The sequence below is a fragment of the Homarus americanus genome, unplaced genomic scaffold (assembly GCF_018991925.1).
Source record: "Homarus americanus isolate GMGI-L3 unplaced genomic scaffold, GMGI_Hamer_2.0 scaffold37032, whole genome shotgun sequence".
NCBI classification, from domain to species: domain Eukaryota; kingdom Metazoa; phylum Arthropoda; class Malacostraca; order Decapoda; family Nephropidae; genus Homarus; species Homarus americanus.
In genome coordinates this window covers 8,592,523-8,615,144 of record NW_024731852.1, presented here as the reverse complement: position 1 = coordinate 8,615,144, position 22,622 = coordinate 8,592,523, and the positions used below count along the sequence as shown (strand labels likewise).

Sequence of the window (22,622 nt, the reverse complement as noted above, 5' to 3'; positions counted from 1 at the left end):
TTTGAAGATGACATAGGACAGGTGCGCGACCACTGGACACCCCCAAAAAGATCAGATTTAGAGATTGTTGTCGTGTGTGTACGTCTGTCTGGCGGTGAGAAAAAGTTACATATCATTCGAATTGTTTGTATACAACCTGCGTGAAGCTACCGAGAGGCCCATACGGGTGTCTTGCTGCAGGAGTGAAGCAAGTGTGGTGGTGAGGGCTGACACTTGCCTCCCTAGCCAGGATAACGCCTCTCGCGCCACCATCGCCACGCCCTGGCCACGATTTAAAGCCCCTACACACGGTAAGTGACTATTTAATGTGACGTATAATTAATTAACCCGATAACTGAAGGTGATTGGGTTAATACCAGTTGTTTTCTGAGCGGTGTTTGATGTTGTTATACAGTGTTAAAGGTCGACCCATACAAGAGGGAGAGTTTTCACTCAATGGGTTTAAAGTCCATCTACATTTGGTGACGCTGAAGGTGTGAGGGAGGCGGTGTAGGAGGGAGGGTCGTCCGGCGGGTAGCTAGAGGCCTCAGGTAATTTTTCTTCTGATGAAGTTCTTGGTGTTTTGGTCTGGCAAGATTACCAAGTAAAAAACAATGAGAATAAAATTTTCTCTCCGTGTTTTGGTCTGGGATTTCCTGACGTGCCTCTTAAGGCAGCGCCTAGAGTGGGTGGCGTTCACCCCGCCAGCCTCCACAGTGTTTACAATTAAGTTCTTATCTGTGGTTACACTTAAGAGTTCCCACCGCTGTTGCCTACCTGTCCCGCTGTCTCATAAACCATAATTTTTAAGAAACTGCCTCCCTCGCTTCTTGGAATGGCTCTCTCTCTCTCTCTCTCTCTCTCTCTCTCTCTCTCTCTCTCTCTCTCTCTCTCTCCTAAGCTTTGCCAATGAAGGTGTTAAACTAAAAAACATCTCATAATTTATCCGTCTAGTGGTGTAGTAGTACCATGCCTCACACACACACACACACATGTACATATGTAGTATAGACCAAAGACTCTCCATCAGGTAGGTGTCCCCCGAGGGCCGCCCAGCTCCAGCAGGTGCCGAGGTGCGACCCTTGTGTTCCTGCAGCAGGTGAGGCAACACTGATCCTTTCTTGGAGGTGCTGGCTGTATCACGTTACCTACACTGTTTTAGTGATAATATTGCCATTAAGACTTAAAACGTAATGGAGTTTATCAGGAATAAATACTTTTCATTTAAGACGTCATTTGTTATCTTAATATGGTTAGGTTAGGTTACAACTGGGGATATTCACTCAAGAGTTGCACTGTATCCATCTTCATAACTGACCCTTAGTACGCATCAGTTCTAAATATCGATAAATAAATCACAAATATACTGGAATTATCGCTGCGACACCACTAACCTTACAACACACACAACTACTGTCTATAACCATTATACACACACACACACACACACACACACCCTGACATACTGGAGTAAGCGATGAACTTGTCACGAGAAATGTATTCAAGAGAGAGATAACAATGTTCCCAAAAGGTCAATCTTCTCTCCCTCCTCTCCCTCCCTTCCTCCCGCCTCCCCTTCCTCCTCGTCCAAGATGTTCACTGTAAAATGTTCACATGTGTTGGGAAGAAACTCAAGTGCACAGTTTAATGTACAACACAGACGCCTGCTGACAATGACCTACTTGGGGGTGGGGGGGTGTAGCGAGGCGGCCTTTCTTAGTTACCCTTGGTGATTATACGCTGGAGCAGTGTGTGTGTGTGTGTGTGTGTGTGTGTGTGTGTGTGTGTGTGTGTGTGTGTGTGGTGTACCCAAGTGATCGTCTCTATAAAGCTTTGTCAGTACATTATAATAAACAAATAAACACTGTAACTATAGCTCCAGCCTCCTCACCTCAGTGTATGTTTACAAGAAGAAACAAATGAACATCGTGAACACATTCTGACTGTCGCGGTATAAACACTCACTCCAGAAACTATCTTCACTGAGAGGTCCCATGAATTTGAGAATGAACACTGTTGTCTCGGTAGGGTTGTCAAAATCCTTCGTCCGTTGTCATATTGTTTAACACAAAACCGTATAGATACTTTTTTTTGCGGGGAGCGAGTACTGTACACAACACCTGGTACTGACTGACTGGCTTCGTTAGTCACCTGGGAAGCTTCACACGTCGTAGTAGAGGTGTAGGCCAGACACCTGAGACAAGAACCACGACCTCCTGTTGGGTTAGGTCAGGTTAGGTTAAGTTAGTTTAGGCGAGACCCACGCTTACTGACACTCACTTTACGAGAGAGTTTGCTGGCAGGAGATGGGGCCTGAGAGCTGGGAGTATATTCCTGTTATATTATAGCCGACACACTACAGGTTCAACCAAGGTTATATATTCTTTAGTGTAAAGTTCAGGTGATCAATATGTAACAGGACCTTGAGGGAGAGACATTGGCCACGCTGTAGTACAAAGAGATTAATTATCTTTATGTAGTTGAGGATAACAAAGGCGGTACAGACACCAGGTACAGAGATAATAACGAATACTCAGGGAACAGCACGACCTCACCTCACACCTGTTTCACCTGTCACACACACACACACACACACACACACACACACACACACACACACACACCTTTACGTCACTCAACCTGTGGTATAGTGTGATGGATCACTACCTCCGTGTCTCTGTCAGTCTCCGCCCACTGCAGTTCTCCCTCAGGTCTCCTCTGGGCTGACGAGGGAGACTGTATATGGACCACTGACTGACGTGCCACTGTAGACAACAGATATGTGGGCCAAGACGCCATTATTTCTCTCTAACAATCCTAACTTTGCCAGCTTTAACGTATCTGATTGGCTCTCGCGGTGACGTCACTTTACCTGATTGGTTCTGACGGCGTTACGTCACGTGATCAATCCGTAAAGACAATCGCGTGCGTCGTGAAAACACTTGTCTTCAGTTAAGTCGAGGAAGACAAGTTGGTAGCGGTGGCTGTGGTTGTACGAGGCGCACCCCACCGACCAGCCCTGCCCTAAGGCCTCTGGTTCTGGTTTAAATGATGCAGCCTTGAATTGATTTGTCGAGCAGTCCCTTAAGTGGTTCCACCCGTCCTCGAGTGGCCCTTCAGTACCCTAAAGAATAAGTTGGCCGGCGCCTTGAGGGAGCCAAACGTAACCTCAAGCCGTCCTCGTTGAGCTAAGGCAGCTACGAGTACTTGCTGAGAGTCGGCCGTTAGCTGAGTGTTGAAGCTTTCACCCCGGCCAAAGGAAAGCTGTGTGTGTGTGTGTGTGTGTGTGTGTGTGTGTGTGTGTGTGCGCGCGCTGACTGGCCCCTGCCTGCCACGGAGTCTTCAGGGGTTCCCTACACTATAAAGTTTAGGTTGTGTTAGGCCGGAAGGTCAACACTCGAAGGAAGAGGAGAACCAGACGTCATGGTAAGTATTGACCAATCAGCACTCGTCGTGCCCACATTAGCGTGGATGTGCCAAAATGACTCCCACGATGCTTCAACTTCGGCTTGGACGTGACCTAACCTAACCAAACCAACACCAACCTAACCCAATACGTACCCAGACAGAGATGCATCCCTCCACCTCCTCGACGACTCACCTGTGATACACCTGGTAGTGGCTCATTAGACGGTGACAGATAGTTTACACGTGTGTGTGGTGCTCCCGTGCGGTACACAGGACGCTGCAGGACACAAAAACTGAACTGGTTTAGGTGGATGAGACCTTATCCGTAGAGATCCGTGCGAGAGAGAGCCGATCCTATTAAGTCATCCAAGCCTAATAGGAGGTAATTGGATAATGCTCACAAAGATACACTGTTTAGAGTTAGAGCATCACCTGAGGACTAGCCCCCCACAGCTTGTAAAACCCCAGGATTAACCACCGTAACGTTAACCTTATCTAACATAACCTAACGCTAACCTAACCAAATCTAACTCAACCTAACTCAACCCAGTAACAATATCTTAAAAAATAATACTCAACTCAACACAAAAAAGTTGCTCGACAGAGGATGACATTTCGCTAGATTTGTTGAACTTCCCACTAACTTAACGACATCGGCTGTAAACACAAGACTCAACCCCAGAAACCCTCACACTAAACCACTAAACCCCTCACACTAAACCACTAAACCCCTCACCCTGTTAAACCCAGACCATACCCCTAAAACACCTCTACATTCGTCTCTTCTTCCAACTAATTGAAAATGAATTACTACAATTTTAAGTGGAATTTCTGAGCCGTTTCCTGGACCAGCTCTCCTGCATATCTCAAGTGCCTTAGGTGAGGGAGAGGGGGTTAAAAATGACGTAAGAATTGTTTAGTGACTCTAAGGTGTGAGTAGAGGTGAGGTACTGAGTAGAGGTGAGGTACTGAGTAGAGGTGAGGTACTGAGTAGAGGTGAGGTACTGAGTAGAGGTGAGGTACTGAGTAGAGGTGAGGTACTGAGTAGAGGTGAGGTACTGAGTAGAGGTGAGGTACTGAGTAGAGGTGAGGTTAGGTTAGGGAAGAAGAAATAATAATAATAACACAACAACAACAACAACACACACACCTGGTCCACCTAACAGTAAAAACTCAATAGACTCTGAAGGTTTAGATCAAGATGTACAGGTATTATTAAAGGTAATTATAACGCCATAACCAGACCTACCTGTAGTGTGGGGTCAAGAGCAACACCATGTAGGGGAGGAAGGGGAGAGGGGAGGGTCGTGAGGAGGGGAGAGGGGTTAGTAGGGGAGGAGGGGAGAGAGGGTCGTAGTAGTAGTAGGAAGTTAGTAAGGGTAATCGTAAGGGGTGGTCAAGGTAAAAGAGTCGTAGGAGGTGGGGGGAAGAGGGAGGGGGTTGTAGGGGGTGAGGAAGATAAGTTATAAGGAAGGGTCGTAGGAGGGAAGGTCGTATCTATCTATCTATCTATCTATCTATCTATCTATCGACGACTGTAGATATTTAATGAACAACTAAACACCTAGAGTATGACTCCAAGAAGTGAGGCGCCAGCTGAACTTTTAAGAACACTTAGGAGCGACGACAAACCAACGCAACACTCGCAATACTCACGACAACAACAACAACTCTGCAACACTTTTACTGAGAAGGACAAAGTTACTCCAGATGGCAGCGAGTGTAGGTCGAGGGGGGAGGAAGGGGTGTGAGGTAGAGGTAAGGGGTGAAGAAAGGGGGATATTTAAAGAGGTGTAGAGGGCGGTAGGGGGGAGGTGTGGAGTGGATGTAGGATGTCGGCCAAGACCATAGAATGAAAGAGGGAAGAAGGACTCCACTCCCTCCACTCCCTCCACACCCTCCACACAATGTTGGAAGGTAGACGTGAGAGATACGATACCCCATAATAAAACAAGGAGGAGGAGGAAGAGGAGGATCCAAATGTATACAAACAGTTCAGGAGGAATGGACGATTATATTCACCGGCGCCATAGTAAATCGTCATCCTTATTTAGTATTTTCTAGGCCACGTGTACACTCTACCTGTCCCATTAACTCACAAAACAAACATTTCCTGTCACATTAATCTCTAGATGGCGGTAAAATTCTCTCCCAGGACAATAATCGGGTGAAATATGGGGTTTATTCTCCCAGGTGCACGGTAACCACTCTTGGCGTCTCGGGGCACAAGTGTTGTTTACAAATACCGCCTCAAGCCTCAAGGTCGCCGCCCCGCCGAACACACACCGGACCTAAACACCTTTACCGAGTGCTCCTCCTCCAGGTTGCTCTTCCTCCTCCTCCGCGTTCTCATCCGTAAGGTGCTCTCCTCGTTGTCGCTTTTGTCACCCAACGCCCCCATCAGGAGATATATTTGCTCTCTCTCTCTCTCACACACACACATACAAAAAGGTTCCAAAAGTTACTATATACCCTCACTAAACCCCAGATATAACCCCTGAAAACCCCTAATATAACCCCAGATACAACCCCTTAAATCACGGCGAGTAACACAGTGTCTGACCCCCCAAGAATGGTCATACCTTCATGACAACAACTCGTGCCCAGACATAGGACGTCAGTAACCAGTGTTGATGTTGTTTACTGCCGCCAGATGACGCACCTCAGCACCCGAGTGTCCTGTTGACGTGTAATACACCCCCCAAATACCCAGGTGTTGTTAAGGTGTGGCAGGATCTACACTATTTGTTAGGGTACACTCAAGTCTGGTCTCGTTGGTTGAGGAAGAATAAAAGTTTGGGATATTTTCTAAACAAAAGATGGAATTAAGTCGCTGGACGGGGATGAATTTCCGAGTAGGTTGTGTTGTTGATGAAGACATAGACCTCCATTCACCTCAACCGACATTTACAACAATTCCCGGCATGAAAGTGGACGCGTTTTTCTGGCAGGTCGTGTACCGGGGTGTTTGCCAGTGGTCATTAACGACCCATTACCTCCGGCGGCCCACTGGCGATACCTACTCCTCCACGCTGAAGGTGGACCACTGTGGCCCGCGGCAGGGGGAGTGGCCGCCTCTGCTTGTACCTTACCTGTGTAGTGACTCCCTCCACCTGTGTACCAGGAGGACAAAGCCCCTACACCTGTACCTTACCTGGGTGTTACCTGGCTCTCCTCAGCCTCACAAGTGGCTCAGAGACAAGATGTTATCGGCCTGCAACAAGTCCCACACACAAGCGTCATTTACACTTAATCGACGATTGTTTTCTGAGTGCTAAAGCGTGTCGATCCCTATCAAATTATAGAGACATCTTGCTCATTATGACTGCTACACACACACACTCACATTACAACACACTCCATATGGTTTAATCGTTCGAGCGTCAGGTTTAGACAGGGGAACCAAGTGGCTACATTTGAGTTGGATCAAGTTGTCTATGGCGATCACCAAGCCCAAGTTGTCTCCTGGTGGTGGCAAGTCGCCTTATCACCCGGTAATGTAACCTTCTTGACCTACGCCCATTTCACGCCCGGTATATACTTGACGCGCCCGCCCGCCCGCCTCTGCCCATGTCCTTTAAGACTCAGAGGGATAGTGTGTTTTCCCTCGTGATTCATGGTGGCCGCTGGGGTGTCTGGGATGGTGTACACATTATTTATGGTGATGTGGGCTGGGAGTCTCCAAGGTGGGCGGAGAGATGTGGGATAAGTCGGCTATGGTGTCGTGTGTTGTGTGGGGGGTAGTGTATGTGTTGAGGTGATGATGATGTGTGGTGTTGAAGGTGTTGTGAGGGAGGTGTGATGTTTCTTTGTGTGTTGTGGTAGTGTTAGGTGTTGTGGTAGTGTTAGGTGTTGTGGTAGTGTTAGGTGTTGTGGTAGTGTTAGGTGTTGTGGTGGTGTTATATTTCTCAGATGTGTCTCAGGTAGAGTAACCAAAGTTAACCAAGAGGCGGGAAATCTCTCTTAATAAACGGTACACTAAATAAACCCACCATTCCTTCATTAAACTAAAAAAAACATCATAATATAACCCCTTGAGTACAATAACCTCATCCCCCAGAGTACAATAACATCGTACTCAAGGGGATACGATCATTGTTTTGAAAGTTACAAGAGATCGTACACAAAATGGTTAAATTATCGTTACGGGGAATAATAAATTGTACTAAGGGGGAGGGAGGGGAGGTAGACGGGGTGATGATCTAAGAAGCTGTGGCCGGAAGCATCACTCACTCCTCCTTGGTGAGGCTTGAAGACATAATTAAGCTAATACTGATCACTAGAAGCAATAGTATCAGCTCAATGGCAGGTGCGGTCTGTCCGAGAGTGACCTATCCGTTTTCTTTACACACTTCCCGCTGCGTATTTAAGTTCAATCACATACACACACACACACACACACACACACACACACACACACACACACACAAGGTTGTTAACTAAGTGTTCGACTGTTCCCTGGACGTGGCATGCCCCTTATCGATCGCCTGTGAGTTAATTCACTTCTCGACTTCACAATAATTAAGCTGGAAGTTTACAAGGCGAAGGCAAGCATAAGCCACTCGTGTTCAGACAATGGTTTAAGTCCTGTCAAGCCGGGACCGGACACTGACTAGAAGAAGAGGGGAATCTAAAGTAATGTTGGTTTTGTTTTTTCTCATCTCGTATTTGGAAGTTTTTTTTACTTAGAGTTGTGATATATATAATTCCTGGTTAAATATGACATCAAAACAACACAGAAGTCACTTAAGTTACGACATTATAATCCTAGCTTAAAATGACATCACAACTAAATAAAGACATCACATAAAACACGACGTAAAGTTTCTCCCCAAAAATGAAGTAAATATTACACAAAGACTTCAGCTACGAGACAATATTCCAGGTAAAAATGACGTCTAAGCCACACAGAGACTATAGAGTAAGAGGACACGTTCCCTTACCCCCGAAGGACAAGAGGAAGAAGTGTTGTAAATTTTCGAGATTCTTGGTGGAGTGAAGACCGTGATCACAGCTGAGGGTACAACACCATGTTCTTCCCTAAGCTAAAGAGGTTTGGTGAGGTAAAGCAGCTTATGGTGGAAGGGTTCAAGAGTTTACCTGGTGTAGAGGGTGGTAGTGAAGGTGGTGGGGGTAGTATTGGTTGTGTTGGGGTCTGCGTACTGGGTTGGCGGACAAGTTTTATCTCTTGTCTCCAGTCTTGTGTTGTGATATTTATACGCGATGGACAGGAGCGTGCAGGACTGGTTCAGGATAATTATTGTGTGGTGATTTTATGTTTGATGGTCATGATTCTTTGTGTGTGTATGTGTGTGTGTGTGTGTGTGTGTGTGTGTGTGTGTGTGTGTGTGTGTTTGGAGGTGTTGTGGTGGTGGAGTGCGTGGCGGACACAACAAGGAGAGCAACATTTGGCGGTGTTGTGTGCGTGGCGGGCGTGGCGCCGACACAGGTTACGCCCGTACACGCCCTTGCCACTCTCGACTCCGTTTATCCGACGCTGCAGTCCCACGCCACCTTGTTTATCCGTGTCACAGCGGAACACACGACGGCCACACAGCTCCACCAGTGTACGTGTCATGTGTGGTGGGCCCGGACAGTGTGTGACCAGGGGGCCCCACGAGAACTTGGACTCCCACAGGGCTCAGACGGGGACCCCTGGCTCTCATATAGCCGCCCTGCCCCACGGTGGTCCGACAAGTAGGGTCTTCGCCCCGGCTCTCTGTCTGCCCGGCCACCTGTGGACGGAGACGCCTTCCTCCCCATCTGTCTCTGCTCCCTCGTCCTTACTGTCCACTCACCCCTTTCTGGCCGCCACAGACGAGGTTTTGGCACTGTTATGTCTGTGGTGGTGTGCCTGTGGTGTCCCCGCCCCTCTCTGTGGCACCGACATGACACGTACTTCTATGCTATCGTGCCTGATGTGTCCCTCTCCGTGGCTGTACAAGGACACGTACTGTGTTCTTGTGTCTGCTACGGTAAATGAAGGCACTTATATAATGTTGAGATCTTTGGTCGCGTTAATCATCCCGCGCCCTCGGCCCTATCTCGACAAGGGCTCCTCACTGCACCCCCGCCCCGCTCTCGCCACAAAGGCAGCAGACTACTCTTGGTCATCCTCGCTGACTGTATCGCACCAGTCTGTGTATTTTGTAACGTCTTATCTATGTATTATGTGTATTGAGTCTTATATGTGTAGACTGTGAGTACTAACTGGAGTATTAGCCTCGAGTAAGTAGCCCCATGAGTGCCAACCTCTAGTAAGCAACCCCTTGAATGTCACCCTCGAGTAAACAAACCCTCGAGTGTCAACCTTGAGTGCCAACCTTGAATACACTCTTGAAATAAAGCAGTAGGCACCTCCCTTCACACCCCATCCCCCACCCTTTCCCTCCCCCCCCCTCCACATCCCCTCCCCCTCTCCCCAAGTCATCCGTAACAACAACATTGGCTGAGTCGAGGGCTAATTGGGAGTCGTTTAATTGGTCAACGGTCAATTACACCGAGGAGTGATATAAACAATTACAGCTTCATCATAATTATCACCATCTTGACCTTCACAAATACCTAACCTAACCTAACCTAACCTAACCTAACCTAACCTATCCTAACTGAATTACTGTAAGTCGCTCTTTAAACTTGTATGTATGTATGTATATGTATATTAGTATGTATGTGCGTATGTATATAACAGACACGAAAGAATAAACAAAGGAACACAAATAAACAAACCGAAAGACAGAAAGAAAACACAAATAAATAAACAGAGGAGCTAACAGAGACGAGAGAATAAACAGAGAAATAAAACAAATAATAAATACATTAATAACATACAAGGAGGGAGGGAGGGGGAGAGGAGGAAGGAGATGGAGGAGGAGAGAAGGAGGAGGAGAAAGAGAGAGCGAGAAGGACGGAGAGAGAGAGAAGGAGGGAGAGAGAGAGAGAGAGAGAGAGAGAGAGAGAGAGAGAGAGAGAGAGAGAAGGAGGAGGGAAAGGAGGGAGGGGGAAAGCGGGAGGAGGGGAAAGGAGGGAGGGGTAACCAGTCTGCAGATGCATATCAAGTGGCCTCAGTGACTACATACAAATTAATGGTCCAGACCCACTGATGGTACCCGGACGCTGACGAGAATACGTAAAACCTTGCCAGGGCTGAGGACCACTAGACCATGAGGGCCTTCTAGGGCCATGGGGGCTTCCAGGGACCATGATGGGCTTCCAGAGGCCATAAGGGGCTTCCAGGGACCATGAGTGGCTTCCAGGGGCCATGGCGGGCTTCCAGGGACCACGAGGGCTTCACGGCTTTAAGAGAACGCGATTCCGGGTCCCAGACTCCCCCCCCCCTCCTCATCCAGACCCCAGAAGACCAGAATCCGGACCTCACGGAACCTAGCTGTAGGACCCTGCAGTCTACTCAGCTTTCACCGAGTTGCTTGACACGATGATGATCTCTCTCTCTCTCTCTCTCTCTCTCTCTCTCCTTGTCACGTCGTAAACTGAACACACAGGCTGACCTCCTCATACCAAACAGCCCAGAGGTCGCCTGAGCTTTGAGGAGTGTAACAGACGGGCACTCATGACCTGCACCAGCCTAACCACACCCCCTCCTGACCTGCCGCGACCTCTCTGACCTGCACCAGCCTGTCACAACCCACTCCAAACTAACTTGCACTGAACCTACCACACCCCCCTCCTGACCTACACCAGCCTGCAACACCCGCTTTTGACGTGTAACACCAACCTGCCACACCCTCAGTTGACCTATGCCAGCCTGCCACACCCCCTCCTGACCTGTACCAACTTGCCCCAACCTTCCTGACCTGCCCCGACCTGGTATGGCACGACTCGACGCACGACTCCCTGGCTCCCTCCTTCAGCGCCACCAAGTACAGCAATATGACCTGAGGTGGCGGGTAACAGCAGCACTTGAAGACCACTTGATGTAAAGGTTAGGTTAGGGATGATCACCAGCACTTTGTTAGTCGCTCATAAATGCCTGTGTTGCTGCCTGCTGCTGCTGCTACTTGCTGTTGCCTGCTGCTGCTGCCTGTTGTATGTTGCTGCTAATGGTACTACTGCTCCTGCTACTACTGTTTGCTGCTCTATGACGGAGGCGACGACGAAGGGAGTGGAGCTTCGATGAGCTTCTGAACTTACTGCCTAACATCATGTCATCTCTCTCTCTCTCTCTCTCTCTCTCTCTCACACACACACACACACACACAAGAGACACAACCTGGTGTCATCTTTCTCCTGGTACACCGCCGACCACAAACACACTCTTGTAATTACACTCAGTTGAAATCCCAGAAGAGTGTAATTAAAGACTTCAAGCAACTGTGTGATGATGGATGAGGAGGTGGATGATGAGGAGATGGATGAGAGGTGTGAGGGTGACAAAAGGATGGCATGTGCCCGACCTTGTCTCTGCCCACCTGTTCATACCTAGGATGCCTCAGTATCGCCCTTTCTCCACCCCAGAGATGATGGATGGTGGTGGATGAGGTATATGGATGAGGAACTGGATGAAAGGGGGTGACAAGAATACAGCATGTACTCCGACCTTGTCTCACTGCCCACCTGTTCAACCCACCAAATACCTGTGTGTGTCCACCTGTCTCCATCACCCCACCTGGCCACTACCGGACCCGTCTCCCTAAAACACTCATATGGTCATCAGTCCTACATAACTAGAGACACAAGACACTAGACTGGTGATGGTAGAGCCTCAGTGTTATGTTCGACCCCGTGTTTATATGTTGAGGGACTTAAGATCAGATTCTCAAGTCCCCCGTAAAGGGTGAATTAATATATGATTCTTGAAGGGTCTTGAGTCGAAGTTATAGGAGTCAATTTACCACCCAGGTTCCTCCCCCAGCAGACAAGAGACTCATTAGGTAGTCAGGTTGGCAGAAGCGTCACCCACACACATCACCTCGCTCCCTACAGCCGGCACGATAAGGTTATAATCTGCAGCAACTTGTCAACCTCCCTCTTGAGAACGTCCTGTCGTGTTCCCTAGCCTTTTAGATGTCGTGTTCCTTACCCTCGCTGACGTCTTAGAGAGATTAAACCCGTGTCCTTAAAAGGTTAAACCATCATTTCAGTTTCAGAAGCTTAATAAACTTTTGTTATTGTTGTTGTTATTCACTATGCATTTAACAGACATGGCCGGGGAGGAGGTAGGGGGAGAGGAGAGTGGTAGGGGTAAGAGTAACAGGGGTAGAGGAAGGGTAGGTTGTGGTAGGGAAGGAGGAGTGGTAAGGGGAGGAGAGGGGGGGGGTGGTAGTGGCAGGGGAGGACATGGGTAGGGGAGGAGAGGTGGGGCAGGGGTAGCATAAGGGGTGAGGGAGGCTAGCGGTCACTGTTGCATCACTCTGCCACACATTATACAGATTCCTGGTACAAACATTGAGACATTTCCGTCGGCGATACACACACACACCTGATGCTGGACCACTGCATTGTGTGAGAGAGAGAGAGAGAGAGAGAGAGAGAGAGAGAGAGAGAGAGAGAGAGAGAGAGAGAGAGAGAGAGAGAGAGATAGAGCCAAAACAATAAACCTCTAATTATTTTTCTTAACAAGGGATGGTAAGAAGGTCATACCAAAACATAAACAAAGACGGTGGACGTGACGTGACCAACTTGCGGATGTAAACAAAAGAGTACGATTATATAAAGCTTTTTTAGCCTAATGGACAACACGACATATAGTAGGGTCATTTATTTGTGTATATACTCAAGTTATACATTTATTCATATCTTTATAAACATATTATTATATATATATATATATATATATATATATATATATATATATATATATATATATATATATATATATATATATATATATATATATATCTCTCATACAAGTTCACAGGAAATATTAGATTCTTGAAAGGCCAATAAGTGTTGAGAAATACTGTACTGCTCACTTTAAGAAATATTGCCCTGAGGAATATTGGTCACTATCATAATCACCATTACCATTAATTCATCATCATCATCATCACTACCGTCATCATTAACATCATCATTATCACCACTACCGCCATCATTATGACCACTACTCATTCACGTAACACAACTAGTAGTCACTTACATCCGGGGACCTTGTCAAGCACACACTCCAGTCTGCCACTCAAGGTACTTTATCTTATGTTAGCCGTCACTAGTGCTCCAGCCTCTACTAACACACACACACACACACACACACACACACACACACACACACACACACACACACACACACACACACACATTACCCTATTTACCCAGAGTTCAATTTCACAACATTTATTGGATATAGAAGCCAAGCACGAGGCAACAGTTCCCCTTAACTCTTCGCTCTAATTCCTTCAATACGAGTTTGTGAGCCGCTTTTTGTAGGTTAGGTTAAGTTAGGTTTCATTCACTTGTAAGAGACGATGATTCCCTCCTCCCGATCCCCTTCCCTCCTCCCGATCCCCTTCCCTCCTCCCGATCCCCTTCCCTCATTCCCGATCCCCTTCCCTCATTCCCGATCGACCTCTCTCTCCTTCCCTCACCCCGACCTCTTCCTCCCTCACCCCGACCTCTCTCTCCTTTACCCCCGACCTCTCCCTCCCTCATCCCCGACCTCCCCGTCAGTTACTCAAGACAAGAGCCTCCGCAATGCCAAGAACAGGTAAAGTTCTTCTGGTCAAGTCACTGTCGGTGTTGTGTTTCGTGGGTCGTGTGTGTTGATGTATGTGCTCTCTCTCTCATAAATATACATAAAACTAGTGACAGAGCACTGCACTACACTACAGTACACTACACTACACTACCAACAGCTGTGGAGTTAAAATATTTGCCAGGTAGTTTTGTTTAATATGTGTGAGAGAGAGAGAGAGAGAGAGAGAGAGAGAGAGAGAGAGAGAGAGAGAGAGGCGTGGCCGAGCAGCTGTACACAAACACGCCTCAACATCTCACACGCACCAACAACAACCGCCAGATTAAACACCATTATTTCTCCAGCCACTGAACAAACACACTCCAGCTCCTCCTCCTCCAACACGGAAAATGTTGAGGAGAGATTTCAATAACAGTGTGGAGGGCGGGAAGACCATCGGGAGGAATGTCGGGGCCTTCAGTAGAGCACCTCCCCCTCCACTAGCGTCCTCCGCCGGGCACCTGTTCTAGGAGCGCGGTGCCCCGAGGTCCATACCCCAGCCAGCCCCGTGGCCCCAGGCCCTCCTTACCTGTAGTGACGGGGCGTTCACAGCCTCCCCAATCACTCTTGCCCCTGGTCAACGTTCTCGCATAGTAAGTTGGGATGGATACCGCTGTCAGGAGAGCGGGATCCCCTTATACAGTGACTAGTGGGGGTGTTGCGTAAGGTGATGTACACGACGTGATAGTAGAACGACTGTTTTATGTGGTCTCCTGAATGTGCAATCACACTTAGCAGCGCGATTAAGCAGCAGGTGGCGTGGAAAACATTCGTACCCTTTCTTGACGGGGCCACAGTCGGTGTCCTGGCACGCACGGGGCACGGCAGACAGGGAAGGTCGCCCACAGAAAACGGAGTTCAGCCCCAGGTAAACAACGGGCGTGCACCTCCTGCCCTCAACCAATCATGGCCCCGGTACTGGCAGTAATTAGTCACCGTACAGCTAGTTAGCGCCCAGGTGATACAGATCCGGGAGGGGCGGCTGGTGGAGGGCACATACCTCCTCCAGGGATTGAATGACCGCCTCAACCATCCCCACAGAGATGGTCTGTAGCGCTGTACTCCTCTCCCTCACCTCCTTCAACACCTGTACTTTCCTCCTCCTCCCCCACAACATATCTTCTCTTCCCTCCTTCTTACCTCCTCAATCATTTATCGGATTCTCACCTCCCCAATCACCTACCTCCTCCTCCTCTAAATAATGAGTAATGATATATGAGTAAGTGAACCATTACTCACTCTGCTGTACACCTACAAGCTTGGACTACACTGGGGGCTGCCTGGTCGGTGGGGCTGCCGTTGTTAGGTCAGCAATCACTACTCGTAAATTAAAAAGACCCCAGAGGTGAGAGCCAACTGACGGAGGGTGAGGGAACCACTGTCTTCCTGTAGTAGTGGTGGTGGTGCATGCTGCTTCCCTTCTGCAGTAGTGACTCTTGCTGTGGTACTCCCTGCTGTTGTTTTCCTGTGGTGCCGCCTGCTTTTTTTACTGCTGTGGTGCCTCCTGCTTTCTTCCTACTGTGGTGCCTTCTACTTCCTCTCCCTGCTGTGGTAACCTTCTGCTTTCATATTGCTGTGGTGCCTCAACTTAGCGTGCTGTGTGTCGGCTGGTCAAAGGGGTTGGGGTGGTGTGGGCGGCAGCGTGTGTTAGCAGTCGGGTGATGGCTGGTCCTGTGTCGGAGTCTCTGTTGGTGGTCTGTGTGTGTGTGTGTGCGTGTGTGTGTGTGTGTGTGTGTGTGTGTGTGTGTGTGTGATCTTGTTATTACTATCAGGCAGTAAGAGTCGCCTGCAGAACACATCACTTCCAATGACACTTCAGTCTGCTTCTCCTCCTCTTTGCCTGTTGGCCACCCAGTATGGCCACTCTAAGCCTATGTTGGCCACCCAGTATGGCGACTCTCAGCCTGTGTTGGCCACTCAGTATGACCATTCTGAGCCTGAACTGTATAGAAGATCGATGGACATACATACATACATACATACATACATACATACATACATACATACATACATGGTCACTTGAAGGCATGTTCCCCTCGTACACACACACACACACACACACACACAATTAGAGCCATCTTAGGTTCCTAGCTCAAGGTATGAATCGCATTCCTTGACTGTCTGTGTGTGTGTGAGTGTGTGTGTGTGTGTGTGTGTGTGTGTGTGTGTAACTTAAGCGCTTACGAGGTCATACTTAAGCACTAGGTCGTCCTCCAACCCTCGATTGTGTTTTATTAGAATAACTAGTGTGTAAATAAAATAATAATACTTACAACTGAACCCTGGGACCTTTAGTAGTTTGTTAGTATGTATATAAGTATGTATGTATGTATGTATGTATGTATGTATGTATGTATGTATGTATGTATGTATGTATGTATGTATGTGTGTATGTATGTATGTATGTGTGTATGTGTGTATGTATGTAGTCTCCTTGAAAGTATAATATTATATCCAAGTCTGTAAGTATATACCAAGAAATACCCAGAAGATTAGTGGGTTCCACCCACCCCCCCCCCAGTACATACCCCCCCCAGTACATACCCCAGCCCCCCTCCAGTACATACCCCCAAGGCCCTAGTACCCCAGTGTGTCTAATGTTATTGTTATAGTAGATGTGTGTGTGTGTGTGTGTGTGTGTGTGTGTGTGTGTGTGTGTGTGTGTGTGTGTGTGTGTGTGTGTGTGCTGTCTCTTCTCTCTCTCTCATCACCATCACCATTGATTATTTACAATAACCCACATATCCAATAATTATCATAACTTACTGTCATTAATAATTCCTCTAACACGTCATCATTCTTATCTACGTCACTATTATCAATTATCATTCCGTAAGATAATTAACTAGAGTAATTGATTCGTTTATTTAATATATAATGACTTGGTATAATGACCTGACACTCATTCAGACACTTGTTCATTATTTATAACTATTACTGTTATTACCTAAGTTACCCCTCTCTCTACCGTTTATTTTACCGTTTTATGTCTCATTCCATTACCGTTTTTACCCAAATTATCGCCTCATTCTTACTGTTTACCGTTTTGTTATGAATCAAATTATTCCCTTATTTCTTCTGATTAATTTACCGTTTCTTTTAGGTATAATTTACTTAATTATTATCAGTATTTAAATTGTTTTGAGGTTAATTGCTTCATTATCTTTCTTCTAATTATACCATATATGTGAAGCTCTTAATAACTCATATAATTAGTGATGTAATTAACTAAAGTATTCCTAATTATATATTATTATAAGCTATTCTTATAATATGCGAGACCCTATAATTATATGAATGGATGTTGATTATATTGGTGTATATAATTTGCATATAAATTCCAATCAGATCCTTATTTAAATCATCCTTAATTATACCATTATATACAACGTTCATATACATCCAATTATAGAAGCAACATTATCTTATTAAATTATATAAATTGTATATAATCTGTATATATCGGATTAGTTTTATTAATATTATATACATCGTAATTTATATATATCCGATTATGATCATTTAAATAAGCCAGCCACATACATACACACATACATACATACATACATACACACACACACGCTCGCGTTCTGGCACACACATTAACCTCGTTAGGTTATGACACACTCTAAAGGTCAACTCTAATAACCGGACTCTAGATTCTCCCCAAATTAAGGTTAGGTTAGGTTAGGTTAGGTTAGGTTAAAATTTGGTATCATGCCTAATGAGTTATTCTCCAAAGTAACTCTCACCTGATTGGCTGTTCTCCAATGTCATCTCACGTTTGATTGGCCATTCAACACTCGTCTAGATAACCAAATAATTTACGAGGAACCAAAACAGGTGTGTTCAAGGGGATGCCGACGGATTACCTGTCGAAATCCATTAGTTAATCACTTTACGACAGGTGTGCTGGCCAAACAGGTGTTGTCATGAGGTGATAACAGATAAGTGTGATCTTGGGGTTATGATATCAACAAGTGTGATTTTAGTTACGTAATTTCAGAAGATTTGTGATTGAACAGGTGTATGATATCAGGTGTGTGTTATAGGGATATTAGCGTGCGTGTGTGTGTGTGTGTGTGTGTGTGCGTGTGTGTGTGTGTGTGTGTGCGTGTGTGTGCGTGTGTGTGTGTGTGTGTTATCCTCCACCTTATCTTTACCCTATCCTACCTTATCCCACCTTAGGTATACATAGGTTAAGGCGATAGGTAGAGACAAGTGATGGGTGAGAAGTGATAGGTGAGGGGTAACAGGTACTGTGTGGAAGAGGAGGAGGGGGAGGAGGAGAGGGTGATAGAGGACGAAGAGGAAGAGAAACTTGAAGAGGAGGAGAAGGAGGAGGAGGGGGGAGTAGTCGGCGGATCACATCAACAGATGGCAGGATCATATCTCCCCCCCACTCCCTCCTCCTCCCTTTCCCCCCACCTCCTCTTCCCCCTCCCCCCTTTTCTCCTCCCCAGCAAGGGCGTCCGGCGTTCTTCTCTCACTTTGAGTTCTCTTTTTACCTCCTGTCTTAAATGAACGTGTTTATAGCGTTCACCCTCTGCTATTTATTTCCCATTAAATAGCTGAAACTTTGCTATTTTTACTCCGATTAAATAGCTGAAAGTTTTCTACCCCCCCCCCTTAAACAGCTCACAGTTCCCTACATACTAAACCACAAGACAGACTAGGATGAATAACTCACCACAAATAACTCATTCAACAATTTCCAAAACCCAAGAGCTATTTAACTAGACAGACCAGACTAGTAGTATTTAATAGCCACAGGGAGAATGAGCTATTTTCAAAAGACAGACCCAGAAGATTGCTATTCACGATGCTAGATTATTATTCAACAACCGGTAGGATAAACTATTCAACAGATGCAACATTACCATGCAAAAGAAGCAACACTGTCACTCCACACCTGAAATATATATATATATAGTCCAAACCTGCAACACAAGAGTGACATACATACAGTACATGATTAAAGAATTACTAGAAAAAAAATAGAAACCTCAATTCAGTTTAAAAGTCAGTATGTTGTTTTTATAGCATTAAATTCCTAAAATAATCACGTGTATAATGAGTAATGTATATAACGGATTTTTCTCCCTATAACGGACTTTCATCTCAATATCATCCGTTAAAAAGAGGCATCACATCATACAGACCCTCGATATAACGGACTTCCATCTCCACATCGTCCGCTAAATACAGATTCCACTGAGAAAATTATACTGTGTAACGCCACTATAGCGACCAGCCTACCGGCACACCTGCAAGCAAAATTTACATGTAATTAATATATTACACATAACTGCCGGCTACAAGGGACGGCTCTGACAGGCTGTATGGCGTTTAAATTTGAGCTACGCCAAGGTGAAGCTGGTCAGGTAAGGGTTTGAGGGACAGAACGTCAGTAGTTTGTTGAGAAGGAATTTACTTAGCACGAACACCGAGGGATGAGGGGTAGGGAAGGAGGGAGGGAGGGAGGGAGGGAAGGAAGGGTTGGAATACTTGTTGAGGTCGACCAGAGATAAACATCCAGGGTGTGTTGTATGTTGTGTTGAGTTGTGTTGAGTTGTGTTGTGTTGTGTTGTGTTGAGTTGTGTTGTGTTGTGTGTGTGAGTGTGTGTGTGTGCGTGCGTGCGTGCAAGACATCAGGTCGTGGAATGAACATGAAGAATATTTATTATGTGAATTCAGTGAGGCGTAGAAATAGATGCTGGACGTCGGGAGTCAGGAGGAGGAGGAGGAGGAGGAGGGGGGCGTGTGGATGGGCGTGGGGAGTGACATGGTGCTGGGGCGTGGCGGCCACTCATCCACACGCCACCTCTTCCCTAAGGCTCTTCCACGCCACCCTTGCATGGACACTTGCATATGATTCCCTCTGAGATCTTATTATCTCTCTAATGGCTCGATAATATCAATAGGCGAGGTATATTTTGGCTGTCAAGGGACTCTGGTCTTCGGACAGGTCTCCCTCAGGCTGATAAAGCAACCTACTGAAGACTCTATCTCCCACCACTATGCCGCCGTCAGATAAAACAACACAAAAAAAACAACAACACCTGAACTACATCACAAGGGCCGGCCGATGTATTGACTCTGGTGGAATGGTAAGTAACAGCGCCCTAGAGCAGTACTGGGTTATATAGGGCGCGTCTCAAGAACGTATGTCGGCCGGGAAAGTCTTTTGTGAGGGACTTCTTGTCTTCTTGTCTCCAGGACGTTTTAGTATTTAGTATTCGACCCCTAGATGTTTCAGTGAACCGTATGGATGTTTTAGCTTAGACTTGAAACTGAAACCTCGGGACTGAACGCTACTGGAGAGTCGTAACACGGGTCTAGGGTTGGTCACAGTGGGAGGGAAGGGAAGGTGACCGCCGACTGCCTGGCCTGTCACACCGGAATGGTTCAGTGATGCGGAGAGAATTGTGCAAATACAACCTTCAATTTCAGGCTACACACACAATCGCACATCACAATACTCCATTTCATCACCAATAACCGGCCAATGAGAGCCTAGCATTGGCCACTTACCGACCAATCAACGATCGAGAAGAGTAAGTTGTTTCTCCTCCTTAAGGCCATAATGATAGATGATGTTTTTAGTATACCGCCGCCTGCCACACACACACACACACACACACACACACACACACACATGACAGGTGACTAAGCGGAGACCTTGACGATGTGTCCAGGTTAATTAGGAGGAGGAGGAGGGATGGAGAGAGGAGGAGGGGGGGTAGAGGGGGAGGATGGGAGGCGAGAGAGGGGAGGATGAGGAGGCAGAAGGGAGAGAGGAGCAGCCAGTGTGCAATGTTGACATGTTCAGGTGTGGAGTGAGTAAGGCGTCAGGTGGGCATGCTCCTCCATCCACCACATGTTCCACTTCCTCCTTCAATTGTTCTCCTTTTTTCCTCTTAATTACAACACACACACCTGTTATCCCAGCTGATGCTCTTTCTTACTTTGTGTCACCTCACCTTCCTTAATCATCTCTTGCTCAATCTATTACCTGAAGATTAGCTCCCCAGTTTATGTCACCTGAAGATTAATAACCTAACTTAACCTAACCTAAGACCCACACAGTTTAATTCACTTGAAGATTAACTAACCTAACCTAACCTAAACCCTATGCAACGTTACGGTGTTTAATCATCGGATACAATAAGCTATGGGGTGTCTAATCTTCAGGTGAACCTATAAATAAACCCGTGAAATCCCTACTAAACCTCCTTCAATGGTATTAAATATAAACATCAATACTTGAAGAGTCCTAAAAGTAATTCTGACTCCATTTTGGGTGTAAAGTTTTTGTGCTGTGGCTCAAGTCAACCAGTCCACTGCCGTCCTTGTCTCACCCAGAGTCAAGAGACGAAACATTATTTTAAACACACGAGTCTCTGAGAGTTATACGGGGTCCTGCAGGGCTAGAGTCTGATCCCACTCAACCTTGTGATGTGGGGGTGACACTATCTGGTCTTATCTGGCCCTATCTCCCTTACCCGCCCTCAGGACTCGCCCTATCTCCCTCACTCACCCTCAGGAGCCCACACTTTACTCCTCTCTGTGGCTCTTCCTCGACTTTACCTGCTGGAGTCCCACGCCATCCACACGCTATATGTAGAGAGAGGAGTTATCCACACGCTATCTATTGGTGAATTATTCACCCACAAGTAAATAATGCATCCACACGCCATCTACACATCCACATCCATCTCCCGACACCATATTCACATTCCCCACGCCATTTACACATCACAGCCACCTCTCCACACCATCTACACGCTCGCACCCAGTTGCCCACGCCACGTACACGCCGGAGGACGGTAGCTGGCGCGCCCTGCAGCAGTGTGTGGCGCGCCGTGCAATAGATAGCAGACAGATACCACAAAATTTCCTCAAGGTAAGTACATGGTCCATCCCGGCCTTACATGGTCAAGGTGTTACGTGGGTTTTGTTCTTCCCAGGATGAACAAACACGTAGTCATGAGCTATACGTGGTCGAGGTGTTACTTGTTCTTGTTCTTCCCAGGATGAACAAACACGTAGTCATCAGCAATTCGTTATCACCTGGAGATTAGCTACCCTAGTTTATTTTACTTTAGGATTAACTAACCTAACCTAACCTAACCTAACCATATACGGAACGGACTCCTGTGTGTTCTCTCTGTGTTCTAATATCTCGGTACGTTCTTGTGTTATCTTTATGTTCTTTTATTCTCTTTGTTATTCTTGTGTTCTGTGTTCTTCTATTGTTTATTTTCTTGTTCCTTAATTCTTGCGGTTTCTCATGTATTTCTTGTTTATTTGTGTGTGTGTGTGTGTGTGTCCCCCAGGGGGTATAAGGGTCCCGGGGCACTCCGTCAGATGGTCGACCTTCTGCGGCCCTAGGCTGGTCCCCCTCCCCCTCCAGCGTCACTCTCCTCCAACGCTGTACCTCATCCTCCTCCAACACCCCAAGCTTCGCCCTCCTCCAACACTGCCCCACCACCACCATCCTCACCCTCTCCATCACTTACCATCATCTCTATTATTATCATTA

The 22,622-nt window shown here is 46.7% G+C and overlaps 1 protein-coding gene across 2 annotated transcripts in view; it reads left to right on the top strand.

The window, feature by feature from the left end:
- LOC121868028 (semaphorin-5B-like) overlaps positions 1-22,622 on the top strand; it is an 82,505-nt gene that overhangs the window by 191 nt on the left and 59,692 nt on the right. For both annotated transcript variants that reach the window (XM_042368274.1, XM_042368270.1), the window contains exon 1: positions 1-290. This exon is cut by the window's left edge and continues 191 nt beyond it. The gene's annotated coding sequence lies outside the window, so the exon portion shown is untranslated. The remainder of the gene's footprint in view (positions 291-22,622) is intronic.